This window comes from Corvus kubaryi, unplaced genomic scaffold (genome assembly GCF_017639235.1).
Source record: "Corvus kubaryi isolate FWS band 111438036 unplaced genomic scaffold, C.kubaryi_AGA036_p1.0 split3-73, whole genome shotgun sequence".
NCBI lineage: Eukaryota > Metazoa > Chordata > Aves > Passeriformes > Corvidae > Corvus > Corvus kubaryi.
In genome coordinates, this window is record NW_024582091.1 from 24878358 (window position 1) to 24897143 (window position 18786).

The 18786-nt window shown below is 47.4% G+C and overlaps 1 protein-coding gene across 1 annotated transcript in view; it reads right to left on the reverse strand.

Moving 5' to 3' along the window:
- The window catches only part of SCML4 (Scm polycomb group protein like 4), a 77898-nt gene extending 66927 nt beyond the window's left edge, over nucleotides 1-10971 (reverse strand). The window contains exons 1-2 of the mRNA XM_042017094.1: nucleotides 10742-10971; nucleotides 9924-10083 (exon numbers count right to left, since the gene is read on the reverse strand). The gene's annotated coding sequence lies outside the window, so the exon portion shown is untranslated. The remainder of the gene's footprint in view (nucleotides 1-9923; nucleotides 10084-10741) is intronic.
- Between the last annotated feature and the right edge of the window lie 7815 nt (nucleotides 10972-18786).

Consider the following 18786-nt stretch of genomic DNA (forward strand, 5'->3'; position numbering starts at 1 on the left):
GAAGGGAGACCCTGCTCCAACACCTGCCAAGCACAGTGGGCACTTGGTGAGAAGGGCTCAGGGTGCCTGCACAAGCCTTGGCCCGAAGGGTGGACTGTTGTGCTCCCCCATCACCCGAATCCCGCTAATCCAAAGCCTTCATAAAGCCCCTCCCTGCCCCAGGCACACTGCTTCCCTGCAAAGTCATTTCAAAATCGTCCGATAAAACATTTCAGCTTTTAACTTCTTTCATTTGCCAGTGAGAAAGCACAAATGATTATGAGACAGATAAAATATCTGCAGGTCACAGTTCATTCTGCCTGCACCTCTGTAGGGGATGGTCACATTGGATGGAGGTAAGTCATCCTTTTTTAATGTTTGTGTGTGTGACCACATCACTTATGGACAGATCATAAACTCTTTGTGGCAGTGTTTGAGACAACTAATGTGTATCTCTTCAAGAGATCTCTGTGATGTTGCAAAGAAAAGGAAAATGCAGATTGAAAAGCTTCTTGTGTCTCTCTTGAAAATCCAAAGCAGTCTCTAAATGTGGATTGTGTGTGTTTCAGGTGCCCACAGTAGAACAGGCAAAGTGGCCTCCCTCTGCAAACTCTTCCCTCCGCACCTTAAAGTCCAAAGTCAGATTTACTCTCTTGTGATGTAATTCCTACAGGATCCAGTACCATCAATGTCATCATCCCCCAAATTCTTCATTGGAAGACATTATCTCTACTCAGAGTTTATCCTATTTTCCCTGCAAGTTTCTTTGCTCCCTTATCATCTCTGGGAACAGATAGTTTTAACATACTTCATTCAGAGATATATTCTGCACTTGCAAGGAGCCTGCAAGGGGCTGTGGCACAGTGCCATCCATAGCATGTGATGACTGGTACCGGGAGGGATTTTCTGACTTTATTTGTTTAATTTCCTCCCACTTTCCTCTAATTTTACATTCCCTTATGGAGCAGTCTCCTGGCCTTCGCAAACCATCTTTTCTCTTCTGATTCTTTAAGACACCTAGGTTGACCAGCCTGAGCTGCCCCCTCTAGCAATCACCAGGCAGCATGACCAGAGTGTCAGGCTTTTCACTGTCCCAGAATTAGCACAAGAAACTGGCATATGGACTGTGACTGTAGGCAAATGTGACCTTTTCAGAGGCTGACTTTATTTATTTATTCTGTTGCCATTTATTTCTGTTTTAAAAAAAAGTCATGGATGGTAGTGCACTGTCTCCTGGACCTACTAACAATAAATAATTACAATACCTCTGACTAGCAACGCTTCTTCATTAAACAGTAATTAAGATTGCAGTCACAGCCTGGGACACAGGCTGAGTGTACAGCAAGACCACTGTTAGCATTTCCAGTTCCTCTGCACTTTCATTTAGCTGGTAAAGTGCCAGACACGAGTGCCCCCATGTCTGTACATGTTTCTGCATGCTGGCACTGATGGGAGAAGTAACTGAGTGGCACACAGAGCTCTGTTTGCCACTGGACCTGTGTATCACATATTTCTGTAAATTCACATTATTTTGGGGAAAACCAGCTCATATGAGGTCTTAAACCACACAGATGGGCATGCGTGGCAATTTTTGCCTGCTCTGGAAAGCTCTCTCCCTCTTTGGCCCCAGGGACCATTTTCCTTGGCACAGCCTCCCACAGGGCTCACTGTCAGCTGCACCCTTTGAGTTGTGCTCTGAGTCCCCCAAGCACACGCGAGAGAGGCTGGAGCCTCACATCTTTCCTCTCCCAGCTCCCTGCCTGCTCTGAAGCTTTCACCCAGGCAGGAGGATGAGCTTCTCTGTGCTCATCATCCCCTCCCGTATGTCCCTCTGCATGAGACCTCTGTATCTGCAGAGCTAGATATTAATGAGCTTGAAAGAACACACCAGATTCCAAATTAATTAGAATAAATCACCCACCAGAAGTCTCAATCAGTCCTGCTCTCCCCATTTCACAGAGGTGGATGTTCCTGCGTGCCTACCTCCATATCACATACCCTGACCTCCCTTCATTTTCTCCTCCTCAAATGGCAGCCTACAGCCTACCCAGGTAAATAAATAGCTACAGCATAGAATCATAGAAACATTTAGGTTGGAAAATATCTCAGAGGTCATTGAGTCCAACTGCTAACCCAGCACTGTCAAGTCCACCACTAAACATCAGCCCTTCCCTGGACAGACCCTCTTGCTCCACGTGTTCTAAGTTCACAGAGAGACACAAGCCCCGGCATGAGGTTAATGGTAGCTCGCCTGAGCAGATCTTTCTTTTTGACAAGGACAGATCCTTGAGTTTCTTTGCCATCTCAGCATCAGTCCCTGCTGTCGGCAGAGGCTCCCACTGCTAAGTGTGTAAAAACAGTGTGGAAAGAAAAAAAAATCAATCATAATTTTTGCAGTATTGTCTCCCACTTTAATAACCTCATTTAATTAGAAATCATAGGCAAAAACCATGGCAGGTAAATTTAATATAAATTCCAAAACAACTGAGATTGAAGGAATTTCACCATCTCTAATAATCTTGTTAAGAAAAATATCCCTGAAATTGCAGATTTCTCCCAGGTGTCTCTCCTCATACCACACAGCTCCATCCTAAACTAACCATCCTAGAGGACTGGCACAGGCCACCAGCACATTTTTGGGTCTGCTGCAGGGTGCTCTGACACACCCGAGAGCAGCTGTAGAAAGCACACAAACCTGCGGTCATGCAGGATCAGGAAGCAGGCTGAAATAGCAACACCGTGGTCAGTCCCATTAGCCTAATCACCTGATTTTTTTTGTTGTTCCAGAGCAGATTCACCTTCATCTAGTCAGCTGTGAAGAGGAGAAGAGCTATGTTTTCAGGTTTTTTAGCATCACCCAAGAAACCCATGTTCTGCGAGGGAAGGATATTTGCACAGGCTTAACTTCAGTGACCTGATACAACTACAGCAATCCCATGAGGAATACAACGTGTTTCCAAAAGTTCTTGAGCTGAGCTGAGGGCGCAGCAGGACTTGCACCCTGCAGGCATACTGCTGACTCTCACACATATGGAAAAGGCTGAAAAAAGCCATAAGGAGGGGGAACAACAACACTTTTTCCCCAGAGCACACCCTGCCCATGCCTGCAGCCTCTGCAGTGAAGCAGGATGGGTCCAGCAGCCCTGGGGTCTCCAGGCAGCCGGCAGCAGAGCTCCCAGCATGCAGGGAGAGATCCCTTTTTGTGGGAAGGGAGACATACTACACTACACACATGGGTAGAGCCCAGCCATACTGCTCACTGACCTACACGAATGGGACTTCCCAGGTGAGTGAGTGAAGGCAGGAGAGCCAAGCCTGACAAAACCAGAAGGGTCACTGCAGCCCCTCCTGAAAGGCAGCAGCATTGGGGCACACAGCAGAGCCTTTGGCTGGGAAACAGGGAACACAGGGACAGAGGAACCCATCTTCTCCTCGCTCTTGCATCCCACCCAGCAGAACTGCCCTCACTCCCATGCGAAACACGAGTTCAGCCAGGACTTAACCCTGAAAAACTTTCCTCTTGTATCCCGCTGAAGCCTAAGGGACTGCAACCACCTCCGAATGTGTGCCAGCTCAGAGGTGACACAACAACCTACACAACAAGCAGCACCCTCTCTTCCCACATTTCAAGGAAAACTGCTCGTATATCAGCACTAGAGTGGTGTTTTAGATTGCTAGGCGTCCTCTTGAATAACTAAACAGCAGTGAGTAATAGGTATTTACATACATTACGGTCTATTCCCCCACTGGAAGGCGATTTGTGCTGATAACTTCCATTAATGTTAAAGGGAGTCGTTCACATAAATCCTCGGCGCATTAATGGCCCATGAGCCTCCTCTGTGTAGTAGTTCGTGTTGCTGCATTTAGCGAGCGAGCGCGATATAAACGTGGCCAACTTAATATGCAAATAAATTCAAGTATTTACTGAGCCATAAGAGATAGTTACTAGGCACGTTTCATCCATCGTTTACAGGGAAATAGATGGAGGCTGCCAGATTAAATCGGGAGATAAATGCTATAAACATTTTTTTAAGGCAACAGGGTACTGAGTCTCCACATACACATAAATAATGATCATAAACAGTTTCTTGAAGACATCTCCTCTTCCATTTGTTTTCACTCTGCGAGTGTCTTTACTACACATCTGCACTGAAGCTCTGTTTGTTGCATTGCTGTTGCCTGGCAGTGGCACTGGAGTCCCTTCTCCCCCTCAGGGACAGAAGAGGGCCATGCACCATCCCTGCTCACTCAATCACTCACTCACTCACTCACTCACTCACCACCTCCTTGGCAGCTGCACAAGCTGCAGGAAAGGAACATTCTCACCTTGAAAAGATGGGCCACCCACTACAATTCCCTTTTTCCCAGCACCAAAACGTGAGCCCTTCCTTTACTGGCACCTGATGCAGGAAAGAGAAGTGAGACTTTTTGCACCCTTTCTTCTCGCAGATGCTTTATTGAGAAACTGCACTGGGCATTTGCAAAACAAGAGCCCTCACCAGGCCTGTGCTTTTCTGAGGCAGAAAACAGACATCTTCTATGGGAAACATATTTTAAAAATGCATCAGATACGGTATTATTGAAGTCCTCCTTCAGTTCCCTGTGCATGATTTCTAAGATGCCATGCCAAATGCATGTGTCCTCCACAAGATATTTCCTCCTAGGGGTAATAAATGAAGTAACACTGATTCACTTTATTCTTTCAGATGCAGAACAAGGAAGAATTCTCTATCTCTATTGCACAGTTCAATAGGATAGTTCCCGTGCACATACAAGCTCATGGAAATGTGTAGATGCGTATATTAAAAGGCCTTATCTACCTTATACTCCACAGCATCTGCTGAGCTGCAATCCCATTGATGCTGTGGGGTTTTTCATAGGAGTCACCAACAGACCCCTGAAGTCTTCCCAGAGTCCCTGTGTCAGCTATGGGTCGGTGCATCTGTCCAAGCTTTAGAGCACAGCACTGAGAGTGTGCAGGCCTTTCCCTGGAGAGCCAGAGCCAGGCACAGTGGCAGCTCAGCCCCAAACAAAAACGGTAGCAGAGACAAAAGAAAGCCTCACAATCTCTCAGGTTCTTTAATATGGGACCCCTACTTGTAATGTTGCCCTTTGGATTTGTCCTTAGCTAAAACCCCAGAGCTCTCTTTTGCCCTGTTCAGTGCCTGGCTCTCCTTTCAAAATCTCTTCTGAGTACCATCTCTGGCCAGGTTTGAAGACACCACCCAAATCTTTGCTCCTGCCTCCAGTCATGTTTCTCTCCCCAGAGTGCCCACAGGTCTCAATGGCTGCAAACCTTTGATGTGTACTTTGGAAATCAGATCATTCTACACACCGGTTCTGTAAAACAGAGGTTCCACCAGAAAGCAGCTTGTGCCCCCTTGCTGCCTCCCCAGGAGAGCCTCCACGGCTGCTTGCAAGGTGCAGTGCTGGTCTCATGGCTCAGGTCTGACATTCTGCCCCAAATTCAGGCTGCTCTGTGGGGCTGGGGAGCAGCAGGTACCCAAGAGATGACTTTGGCAAGGGGACAGGAGGTGGCAACAGGACACACAGCAAACAAGAGCAGTGGTGATCCCTCATTCCCACCTTTCCCCTCTCATGCCTTGACAGACTGTGTATTTGAGTGACGCATTCCCTCTGACTGTGAGTTTATAGAGTGCCTAAACACTCACTGGAGCCTCTTAGGATGACAACTACCATAATTCTCAATAAACCTGCCTGTGGTGCGAGATAAGGTCTTGGGTTAAAAACCTACCTGTCTGTGGTGTCTTTCCTGGCAGGCAGGCAGGCAGGAAGAAATCATTGGGGGCTAATGCTGCTTACAGGCTTTCAGGTCAACAAGGACTTACCCTGCATTTTGGGGACATGGTGGTTTACATGTTGTTCACAGTTAGCTTTTTTATTGAAACCTCAGGTGTGTGACACCTGCAGGAAGATGGGCTGAAAGAAGAAAGCATCTCATACCTTCCCTGCACCTCCCACCAAATAAAATACGATACATCCTGTGGTACCTCCTTCACACCATTGACGCACAAGTGGAAGCATGAAGAGATGGAGACAAGCATCATGAAAAGGTATTTACACAACAGAGAGGTGGGGCAGCTCTCAGAGACCTGTCCTTCAGCAAAAGGCAGCATGCGCACACGTGCTGCTCCTATCCGAGGAGGGTCACAGAGAAACACAGCTTATTTGTTACAAATTACTTGAGATCACAGGGGATGCCACAAGGAATCACCTATCACTGCACATGCTGTGGAATTCATCTCTGTAGTTCTCCCTGGGAAAGCAAGGATTGCCCAGGTGCCAGCAGAAGTCCAGCAGTTGAGCTGCCACTACTCCCTGGCACCCTGTGCTGAGGTGGGAGCAGTGTACAGGGCAGACACTGCTTCAGGTGCAGCACCAGTTCCAGCTATAGACGAAAGTATATCTCTACCAGCATGTATTTGGGGTAGAGCTGCAGGTGGCCTTAGCCAGCTGCCTGTCTCCTGAGCCAGGACCTTGGAGCTGCAGCGTGCTGGCAGGAAGGCAGGCAGTGCCTGCGTGCCAGGGCAGGGTTAACAGAGGAGTGAGACCTTGGGCCTCCCCCTCCCTGTGCCAGGTGCAGCCCCCTTCCCTCCTGCTCCAGCTGCAGCAGAGCTGTGTGGTCACCCAGGGTCTGTGTGGGGGGCAGGTGGGAGCAGACCCTCTGTGAGGAATGGGTAACCAAAGCACTCAGAGCAATTTAGGGCACAGCTCTGAATGCTCCATTTCAGTCACACCTGTCATAAATAAAGAAAATGCCAGCAAATACTCCTGGGAGCCCCATGTATAAAAATACTTGAAGAAACGAGAGCAACAGCTGGCCCTGCAAAAACTTTTGTCAGTGTGACATTTTGAATGCCAAGCACACCAGGCATCCGTGCACATGCCAGGGAAGAGGAGTAGGAAACCAGAGGCATATTCCTGGCTGCACTGCCAACTGATGTTGGAAAGGAAACCCCATCGTTTGCGTCTCACACCCAAAGCAAACAGAGTAACAAACTCTTACAGGGGGAAAGAAAAAGGCATTTATAGCACCATTTCTTCTGTATGATGAGAATCACCCCTAAAGCTGAGGTCAGTATAAACTGCAGGGCTACAGCAAACCGTTCCATTCAAGAGGAATTATTCATCCTTCAGTGGAATATAATTACACATTCAGACTCTCTCTCTGGGCAATCCTTTATTCAAGCCAAATTTACACTATTTCCTAAAGGGAACTGTCAATCTTAATGAATGACTTACAGGTTCATCATCTTTAATAAGGCTTTATTTAAAAAATAACATCAGAAGTTTAGATCTTTAATTAATAAATTTTAACTCCACCTTTACTGCACATCACCTTTTCTTTTGTTAATTCCTTCATTCTCATCAGCAGAAAAACTCGGTGCAAAGATGCTAGCTTAGATTATAAATTCTTTTCAATTTTATTAACCAACAGCAAATTAGCCAGTACCTTTAGTGCACCAATATATCATGATTCTGTTCAGCAGAGCAGTGTCTAATCTCCTGACACACAATTTTGAATCAAGTTTCTTTTCTAATATACAGCGAAATAAAGAGAAAATTTTGCTTCCTTTGTACAGGAAACCAGTTCCTCATGAGGCAACTTGTTATGACAGAATTAATATATGTAATTAATTTTTTCCCTCCAAGGTGAGCCTGGAATATTTTTCTTTGAATAAGTAAACCAATTATTGTTCATTCTCACTGTGGAGAGCCATCACCTGTTAAGCACTGTAGCTGCTCTTAATGGTCAGCTGGAGAACTCAGCTGGGAGTGTTTTATATAAATAAAGCTGACTCCTCCTTTGCACCATTTTAAAGCTGTAGAGAAAGAAGTAGGGTAGGATTTTAGGGTATTGGGGTATTATTTTCTCATTGCTACTTTTTTTTTTAAAGACACCATGTGGCCATTGAGTATAGTTTATGAAACTATATGAACTAATTTCCCTTGTTTTATGAACTAAAATGCCCTGAAGAAAGCAGGGCTTTGCTGACTTCAGTGTTACCAAATATAAACATTTCATTTCTTTCCATTTTCAACAGAAATCATTGCTGCCTTGCTCTCATCAACTATTTCCTGAAAGTCTTCCTTACCCCAAAATGTGCTTTTACCCCTTGTATTTACTTGCCAGGTGTGTGTGGGTTCCCCACCTTTTGCAGGAGGAGAGCTGCCTCGGTCTCCAGCTGAAAGTGCCCTGGGTGTTTCCAAAGTAGTGCTAGGAGTATGGGGTAGCCTTAGTGATGTGAGTTCAGTTCACAGCAGGAAAGGAGCCCCTGAGCAACTCTGAGCAGAGCCCACTGAGAAGTGGTGATGCTGGGCAATTAGACCCATAGCATCATGGAATATTCTAAGTCTGAAGGCACCCACAAGGATCACTGAAGTCCAGCTTCTAGGATTCAACTCAAATTTGTTAAATCATCCCATATTCTACTATTGGGTTTGAGCTGGCTCCCACCAGAGCTGGATGCTGGGGGAGTCCAAGGATGCTGACAGGTCCCATCATTGCCAGGGATGAGGAGGATGGATGCATCCCCACTGAGGCCAGCCCACGTCCCAGCAGGGGGGCCCTTGTCCGGGTGCCTCCCCAGCTGGCAGGGCTTACCTGTCTCCTGTTACTGGAATGTGAACGGACAACTGTCCCACACCTCACTTCCTTGCTTCACCCCACAACCTGACCTCTCTTGCTTTTTTCCTTTTTTTTAATATTACCTAAATTTGAGGGAGGGAAAGACATTGGGGAGACAGCTCAAGCTCCTGAACCTCTGGTACCATGATCAGGTACTATATCACCTTTCTCTCTAAAAAAATTTTTTTTGTGTTTAACAAAACTCCAAATCTTTGTGTCATGCACGGAACTAAGGGAATGGCTGAGGGGAAAGCATCCTATTGCAATTTCTTCTTTCTAGGTCCCATAGCTACCTGTGCAGTCATGTTTCAACCCTGCAGGTGATTAACCTCATGGCAAGTCACTGAATGCCCAAGAAAGAAAATTGCTGCTTTCTACCCACCCTTTTCCACGAAACATAAGGAAGTACTTGACTTAAACATTTCCAATACACAAAATAACAGAAACATCGGAGTTACTGTGCTCACTAACAAAGCGTTTCTCAAGGTTTACCTTCTGCAGTGTTTGTGGTTTAATTCAGCACATGTATTTTCCTGTTGGTAGATTTTTTTTCCAGTCCCTCTTTCACACTCAATCACTGAAAAACTTGTGCCCCTGGCAGTCTTTCTAATCTAAAGAACAGGTGCATCGGCTGACTAACTTTTATGATGGGGCAGAGGAGCTCTGCCTGATCGGGAAAATCAGTGTGACATCTGAATTAAAATACAAAGTCAACTGCAGCCGGAGAGGACTGGGAGGCACCTCATCTAAATAAAATTACGAAACCTAAACTTGCAAATCTCCAAGCCATGCCCTCAGCTGGTGTCAGATGAGGCTGGAGCCAGGAAAGTTACGCTGATTTACACCAGTGGCTGATTGAACCTGGTGTGCTGAGCTGCACCGGGAACCGGCAGCACGGTGGGATGGAGGATGCTCTAAGTACTCCTGTAGCACAAAGACACTCTTTAGACTCAATCCCTGCTCCCACAAATAACAACATCCCTTTCTTTGCTTTACTTCTCCCATTGTGCCCTTATTCAATTTGAAAAGCCCTTGGTCTGTCCTTGAGAAAAACATCTTCAGAAGCCTCTTTGAAATAAACCCAGGATTAAATAGCAATCCCCCTCCAAGCAGAGCATTCTAGCAACTTTCCTTCTGCAGCTCACCGGGTTAACTTTATTCCTGCCACAAGCCCCGCATGCATCAAACCCAAAAGCAACTTCTTTCTGCCAGACCGCTGCCGTCAGATGAGCCCCAGGCAAAGAAACCAACCCCCACAGCCATTCAGCAGCGATGGAAAGGTGGAATTACTCACTGAACCACGCCGGGCTTCACCCTCTGTCAGCAAAAGGTGGGTGCGGGCTGGGGTGGCAGCGGGTGCTTGGGGGCTAGGGAGGGACCAGCAGGGCTAGCCTGGTGCCCGCAGGCATTGCAGCCCCGTGCTCTGTCCTCCCTCAAAGTTAGCGTTAAAACACCTGAAAAGACAAACACAAACAGCTCTGCTCAAGTGTGCTCCTCAGTATCTCTCAGAAGCTAGAAGCCTGTTGGTCTTGAAGGAAAAGCCCAGCCTGCAAACAGTATTGCTCCCTTCAGTTTTCAGTTAGGCATAAAAATTCAACTTAACATCTGGTTTGAAGATATGAGGAGATTATAATTAAACTCATTGCTTTATGAACTGTACAAAAACCCCAGAACATGTGACATATATACTGTTTGCTACATATATTGCAATATAAGTTGCTTTTAAAATGGAAGACGCATTTACCTTGGCAGCAAAAAAAAGACCAGTTAGATTCAGGTTTGGAAAAGCCCGAAGCCAGGCTGCATGCAGAGTGCTCTGTAGTCAGAAGTCTTCACTAACTCACACACACCCCCACACAGACACAGAGCCACGCTCCTGCTGCTGCGCAGCACACGCCGGCAGCACCAGCTGATCTCTGCCCCTCTCCCCACAGGAACTGCTCCCAGGGCTCGGGAAGGATGTGCTTTGGGGAAGAGAGTCTCCAACTGAGGAGCTGCGAAGTTACCACATACAGACAAGCAGAACAAGAACTGCTCTGACAAGGCTGAGCGACAAACACCAGGCAGAGAAGAAGAAGAAGGAGAAGAAGAAGAAGCATGCTTTCCCCTTACCTATTGCTTAGGCCAAGACACTTAGCAGAGTCTTTAGAGAGCCTGGGCATTGGGACCCAAAGGGCAAAGGACTTTCAGCACAGTCACAAGTACCCGGCAAAAGCCATCTTCTCCCTGTCTTTTAGCACAGTGTAAGTCTCCAGCAGCTCAGCTCTCCAGCTGCAAACATCTCATTAGACTAATGCATTCAGCACAGGCAGAAAACTCGATTTACCATAGCTACAGCAATGAATTTCCATTACGATGACAGCTTCAACCACATCATGTCCGGAAAAGCAGCCAACCACTGCCTTTTAAAGAACACACGCATTTTACACGCAGAAAACGAGGCCTGCGTGGCGGCTTTCCTTTCCCTTTGCAACTACATTGAGAAGAAAAATTGCCATTTCTTTTTATTTTGGAAATTCCGCAACCCGAAAGGTAAAGACATTTGGACTCTTCCTGCCCCCTCTCCCCCCCTCAAAACAGCACTGGCTTTTGCAATACCGTGCGTTGGGCTGCAGCGAGAAGGGGTGTTTGCAACATTTCTGGTCTCACTACCCCTCCTCTGTTGCCATGGAAACCGGACTGTAGCATCAGCCCTTTGTCCCACTCCTGCAGCAGCCTGGCCCGATGCTGAGCTTACGTGATGTGCCACGGTCGGGAAGGACCAATGACTTCGGTTTTGATAATTTACATGGAAATTGGGGGAATAGTGCCTGGCATCTTTCTGCCAGCGACACTGAGGGTGTGTGCATACAATGCTGCTCATGCACACACACATGCACCTCTACACAAACTCACAAAGTCGGCTCTGTGGAGAATCTTACAGGTATGGCCAGGCAAAAATACCCATAATATATAGAAATACCAGTTATGGCTACCGTGCCATGCCACTTGGGCAGAATGCAGGAGCAGCTTTTCATTGAATTTCCAGTCACTCATCACAGAAAGTACCAGTTCTTCCCTTGTTTAGCACAGCACTAGCAGCTCTTACCACCGAAAAAAAAAAAAAATTCTGTAGTACATATGATAAATAATGGTCATAATAATCCTGCCATGCTCCATTGACTGTGCTAGATCAAATTATCCCAGCAAAGGGGTTTGTCACAGTTGTTCGTGAGTGTTGCACAGCTCCCCGCTGCCCACTTCATGCGCTTACATATATTGTTACTCAGTATTCATGGCAAGCCAAACGTGCTCCTCACCTCTCTTTATTTCCAGTCCCATGAATGCCTCACCAGACAGGCTTGCAGCTGTGGGCACTATTTCTGCTGGTTTTGTGGTCCCTGCACACTGGTTTTGTGATAGTGGGGCTTTCTGGGGTTTAGGGGAGTTACTTTTGACTTGCCACCACAGAAGATGAGATGAATATTAAGCCTGTTTTATTTACTGAGGAGGAAGAGGAAAAGCAGGAAAGCAGAGATCCTGGGTTATTTGTACCAATAAGAGCCGGGGCTTTGCCAGTCCCCTTCCCTGCCAGTGGGGAGAAGGGCCAGCACCTGCCCACTAGTGACTGTGAGCAAGGTGAGATGCTCAAGCTCGTTCCAACATCCCTTGCAAGCACAAGGTCAGGAGGATGGCTGTGGTATTATTTGTTTCTTACAGTCATGGCTAGAGAAAAACTCTCTGCATTTGAAGAAAAAAAATTAGGTTTGGTAGATCCAGGAGAAACAAGGTGGCATTACATCTCTTTTTCATTTTTTTTTGCTTGCATTGCTACAAGCTTGACAGATATTGTGTGAAAAATATTTTATCAGCACAGAATTGGAACAACTGTTTTCTGTCTTCTTCTACTGGTGTATGAAATCTGTGGTGCTCACAAACATGCTAGTAACAAAGCCCATAAATGCTCTTCTTCCCAGCCTTCATCCTGGCAAAGACCTGTAATCCCTCATTTTCCCTCTTCTCTTTTTTTTTTTTTCAGACAAAATCAGGGTCAGTGGGCCAGCACTCCTGGATTCCCATACAAGAGTAAAATGGAGGGAACTGGACCACAATGCAAATTCCTGTTTTAAGTTCCCGAATAGGATACAAAGGGAAAAGTACTAGTAATTACTAAAAATTGTGACAAAATCTTTTAAAAAGCCTCTCTTCTCTTGTGAGCCATTTAAAATTTGGAGTATGAGTCTTAGCCATCCCTGTCATTTCACATTGCCTCCGCAGATCCATTGCTGCTGTGGCTTGTCACATGCGGTGCTGTTGTTTGTGTCACACCACGTTACCAATGTCATCTAGCACGGGCAGGCTGGCACAACCTCACAGCACGGAGGCATCAGCTGTGGCTTCTCACAAAAAATATCAAATTAATACAACGCAACACAAGAGCAAAGTGCTGGGGAGGCAATTGGAAATTTTGCTTTCTCGTCACTGCTGCTATTAATGCCACGTATAATTTTGGAGCCGAAAACCAAACCAGACCTCAAACTAGCCAATTCCCCACTGCTTTGGGAGCAAATGTTGCACAGTGAAGGGTTGCAGAGTTCCTTGGAATATGCTCTTTGCAGGGCTTATGTGACAGCCTTGAATTTAAAGTTTAATTTAAAGAATTGAATTTTGGTTTAAAACATACAGCTGGTCAGGAGAGCAGCTTAAATCACAGCTAAAAGCAAGGGTGGATGAGATAGTGTTGGGGGGGTGGTTTGAAGTGTTTACATCTGCTGTGGAGTCGAATGCAAGGCTCATTCCCTGATCTCAGGCTCCCCAAGAGGGGCAAGGGGAGATGGGCCAGAGGTGGAGCTGAGGGGAAAGTTGTGCCCAGGATGGCACAGGGGAACTGCCTGCCCATGTTCCTGTGCCATGTTCACACAAATATCACAGCCACCTGAGCTGCCATGGCCACCCGCTGGTGGCTTCAACCCAAGGCTGGCCCTTCGACACAAAGCTGGTCAACGCCAGCCTCCCACGTGCAGAGGGACAGGCCTGATTGTGGGGCGAGAGAAAGAGTGGAGGCAGGAGGTAGGGGAGCTTTAAATTGCTGCCCAAGTAAATCTGCCTGCCAAACACCAGAAATGTGGTTGAGCAGCATTATCACTTGCCTCAATTCCAAATGAAAGTGAAAAAGGAGGTAAGGGATGGGGGGTAGAAAAGGTGGTGTTTACATGAGGCCCTGGTTGTCACCCAGCCTCAAAACCACTGAAGCACTTTCTTCTGTAGGCATAAGGCTTTCAAATGAAGATGGCACTGCAGAGAAATATTAAGGATCTCTGCACAGAGAGGCAGGGAGTAGCAGAGCAAAGAGCACAGCTGCAGCCTCCTGCCTCCTGTTACTGCTTCCCCAACTATTTGAGCCACAGGCCACCATCAATCTCCAAAATCATTATTTTTTTTAATGCAAATCCTATTCACGCTCTTTTCACCAGTGTCCTGATATTTTAATTTTTCCTATTTTGTACTGATTATTTTTCAACCCTTCCTTCCACTGCTTGTCTTCACAGCCTCCTCTGAGGAGGAACAGACCCCTGACATGGAAGTGAAGCTTTTGGGGTAGGTGATGGCATGATGAGGGACAAAGGACCAGGGCTTTAATGACCAGTCTGGAGGCAGCCCGACATCCAGGGTTTGGACATGGGGCAATCCATGTGGCAATGGGGATAAGCCCAGGTTAATCTCTGTCACTCTTGTCTTGAAACAGCCTCAAAGAGGGACTGAGCTACCAGCTCTTGCCCAAGTCATTTCAGATGGGAGACAAACCTGGCCAGGGTCTGTGCTCTGCCAGGGAGGGACGAGTATCACAGAGGGTTGCCACCCACCCAGGACCATGCTGGATCCTGGCCTTGAGCCAGTGCCCCTCCCCAGCCTGCGGCTCTGGGGCACAGCCAGCCCTGAAGCCCTGTGCTGGGCATGACGGCACATGTCACTCTGCTGCTCTCCATCCACCAGCAACATGAGTAAACTCCCACAGACTGTCATTTTATTTCAAGCATTACCCTATAATTTAAATAATTTGATTCTTTAAACTATTACATTCAATTACCTTCAGACTTCCATGAAATCAGAAAGCATTCAGGTTAAGTGAGAAAGGAAATTAAATATCCCAAAACAACATAAGTGCGTGCAGCCCAACCTGCTGTTTGGGCAGAAGATGATCGGGGCGGGGGTGGGGCTTGGAGCACGTCTTTCCACCTGGCTGCGGGGGTGACATTCACCCTGTCAGTCACTGCAGCACAGAAGATATCAGCAGGTCTTTTGGGGCAGCTGCCTGCCCGGGTTATGCCCCGTAGGTGAATTTTCCCTGCATCTTTATTAGACATTTCAGTTTAACAAGATTTTTACCTATAAATCTTTCCGGATGATGAATCAATCCCGTGACACCCGCCCCGACCCTGTTCAACCCTGCCACGCTTGCACAGATACAGTTGGTTAAGTTATGATGGAGTCCGGTTTAAGGGAATGAATTTAAACAATTACCTTAATTACAAGAGCAGTATCATCTTTCAAGAAAGCGGTTCTCTAGGGAGGACAGCTGCTGAGAAGTCATTTAGGCGCATGAACCTTTGAAAACAGCGGTGAGAGGAGCTGCGACTCCTGCCCCGGCTGCCATCCTTCCCTGCTCCCGCCCCGGCTCCTTCCAACTTGCCCAGCAAAGGAGGCGAGACGGGATGGCTGCCAGGACCCAACAGCACCCGATAGTCACGCCCTGCCCAGCCCGGTCCTGGAGGTCACCTTTTATTTAGGCTCGTTGCTAAGTGGGAGTAAAGCCGCAGAGACTTCAGATGCGCTCCAGCAGTCAGCTCAGGAGGATGAGCTGAAAATTAAGCCCATGCCTGAGGCAAAGAGAAACCCCTGATGTAAGCCTGAGAGCAGCCAGGATATGCAAGGTGTGGGCGGAGGACAGGAGTCCCAGCCTGCTCAGACCCCCACCCAGCCCAGCCCGTGCCCACTGACCACCCCACAGCCGTCTTTTCCCCCGGGACAGGCTCTGGACCGGCTCTGACTCCTCCACCCCTGGCGCGGCAGCCCCTGCAAGGTTACCCAGCTACCTCCCTACCCCAACTCACTGCTCGCTTGAGGACATGATTATTTCCCAAACCACTAAACATCAGGAGCAGCTTTGTAATTTGCTTGGTTCTTTATTACATTTATCGATTTTAAAATATTTTAACAGCTCGTTTATTGCTGTGTTAAAGAGCTCAGAAAGGCAATAAAGTCACACAGCATCCTTAGTGATAAAAGAAATAATCCTTTGAGCTGCCAAAATCATGCCTTCTCCTTCCCTTCTGAGTTTCTTTCAAGCAAAAAATCCCTGAGAGGAACTGCAACCAAAAGGGCAAGTGCCTGGGCAAAATCCCACGCACCCAGAGTGGGTAGGTAGAACAAAGTGAAATAAGCTGTAACCAAAACTGGAGCTTCAAAGCAACCTGCTGCAGCTAAGAAACAAAGAAACCCAAGTTTAAGGTGCTTGACACACGTGTAACTCGTTAAATGTTTGTTTATACAGCTGAGGTGACTGCCCATGAACCGTCTCGCTCTGGCCAGGGTCAGCAGTGATGCTAAAACAGTGATGAGACTCCAGGTCCAGAGCAAGGATGATGCTTGTTAGGGTGTAAAACACTAACTTGTTTATCTGCAAATACTTAGGAGCCCTGCTCTCCCCTCCAACCTTGGGCCCACTTCCCCCTTGCACATGTCACCCTGGGGGATCAGCCATTTAGCACCTGGGCGCAGCTTCCCCCATGCTATGGGCAACCCAGCAAGCCCTCCTGCCGAGGGGCAGAAGTGGCAGAGGGATGGCCCCACGAGGACACATCTTTGAGCATCTCTCTCACGTAATTTGTCTCAAACAGCCTCACTTTCTGCACTAGAGATAACTGGGTCTGAGCAGTAATTAAAAAAAAATCCTCCAGGTGAGGGTTTTTGTTCCTTGGATTACTCTGCTGTTTCTACAGTCATTTCCATCCCACAGCCTCCCCAGGCACTTAACCAATTAAACACCTACAGCCTGGCAGCTGCCGGCAGCTCCCTGCTCTGCAGCAAGAGGCCCTGGCCAGCAAGGACCATTCATTCCTATGTGAGGTAACACAGGATTTCTTTGATCAGCCCCCATTTCAGCAGGAGGGCAGCACAGAAGCCTGTGCTCTGCTTCTCTGTGTGCCTGGCCCTGAGTCACAGATGCAAAGCCCGGGGTGTTGGGATGCCCTTGCTGCACTGATGTAAACGGAAGAGAAGAAATGGCAAGCTGTTGCTCAGTGGAGGAGGTGGGGGGAGAGGGGTGTTCTCCCTCCCCAGCAGCTGCCATAGGGCATGCCAAGCCCCTGTGTGACCTCTTTCCCTCAGGTTAGGGCAGGATCACACCTTCTCCAGCTTCCTCCCTTCCTTTAGGCTTAGAAAACTGGTCTGGCACTAGGAAAGCAGATGTTACTCTGCCCCCCACCCCAAAAAAAAAAGGCACTTCTGAGAACAAGTTAGCACAGAAATTCTGAAAGAAATAGTGTTAAAGGTGTAGGCAGGTAACATTAATGGGCAATGCCTGTCACACCTGAGGGGATTGAAGGCCAAGAAAGCCATTCCCAGCCAAGGACTGAGTCCCTAAAGTCTGTCCTTAAGTAGTCATTAAGTCTCCTGCAAGGAGGAAACTACACTTCCACCACAGTCCTCCACAGCAGCCACTGTACAGCCACGTCACACGGAAAGCTGTTCTTCCCCAGACTGAACACTTGCTCGCACACCAGAGATGGGAAAGACGAGGTGTGATGGTGCCATCTCCTGCCTCCTGCCAGAGGAGCACTGCATCTCATTAGCAGGATGGGCTCAGCTGCCACCTTCAAGCAAAGCTCATCAGAGAGAAAGACATTAGTAGCAATTTCATATAATAAAATTCTACCAAATGTACAAGTCCAGTAGGTTTTATTTTCCTCCATAGCTAAAAGAGCAGTAAAGATATATGTCTCTATATAAGCTATGTTTGCATACTCCTTTTCCTAATTCAATAAAAAAATAAAATCAGTTGCAATCCAAATTCACTGTAATTATCTCTGTTTTTCTCTTGGCAAGTGCTATTTTTAGTCAATACGCATGCATAGCCATACTATAGCATAGCTATTTTTTAAATTACATATGCCAGCATAGTTTATAGATTTTAATTTGCCAGGGAGTTGGATAGCCATCAGCAGTCAGGATCTGTATGTTGTTTGCATACAAACTCAGTCGAGAAACTTCCCCACACAGCATCTGCTTGTACAACGGAGGAGGGGCAGACCCTCCCCGGGAGCCGAACCTCGGGGCAGTTTAGAGCCTGTTGAACCAAGGGCTCAAATTTCACGGCTCTTGAAGGAGGGAAGGGGAGCCTGGGTGGAATAGCGTACATCAGCGATGAGCATGGATTTAGGAAGAGAAACGCAGCGCTCCACTTGCCAAAAACCTGACAGATGGGCACATGGGATGGGTGTCCCTCCTTGGCCGGTATGTCAAAGCACCGCCTCCGACACCGGCTGCAAAGGCCATTTTCTGCTCAGGGTACATTGTGCATGGCCCCAGGAGGGAATAGAGAGATCCCTCTCCATAAACACGCTGGAGGTCAGTGGTGGTGGGGAGAAGCACAGGGTGCCCAGCACAAGGGCTGTGATACCTGTGAACAGAGCCAGGCAGCAGGGCTGTCCTGCAGCCCACCTGAAATGCAGCTGTGCAGCCGCCCAGGCAGCTCTGGTGTCTACACGTTTGCCTCACTAAGGAAGCTGACACCATCTCTTAGCCATAGACTGACTTTCTTTAACAAAAAAATAGTACTGGCAGAGATCAGAAATATACCAAAATTTCAGCACTCAGCTTCTGAGGATAATCTGTATCTGGATTTTATTTTACTGGGTGGTGGGGAAGTACTTTAGTACAGTTTAGCCCTAAAGCACCCCAAAGTCACATGAAATTCAGAATCCTGGGACAGACTCTGTTGTCCTCCATCAACATGTACCTCTGCAGACAATTGTTGGATCCTCTCATGGGTGAGCAGTTGGCTGAACTAGCAAAGGAGATTTGAGCTCCTCAAGTGACCTCTGCTGTATGCCAGAGAAGGCTTTTTCTTTTTTTCAGATGTGGAATAGCTGCCAACAGAAAAAAAAAGGGGAATCCCC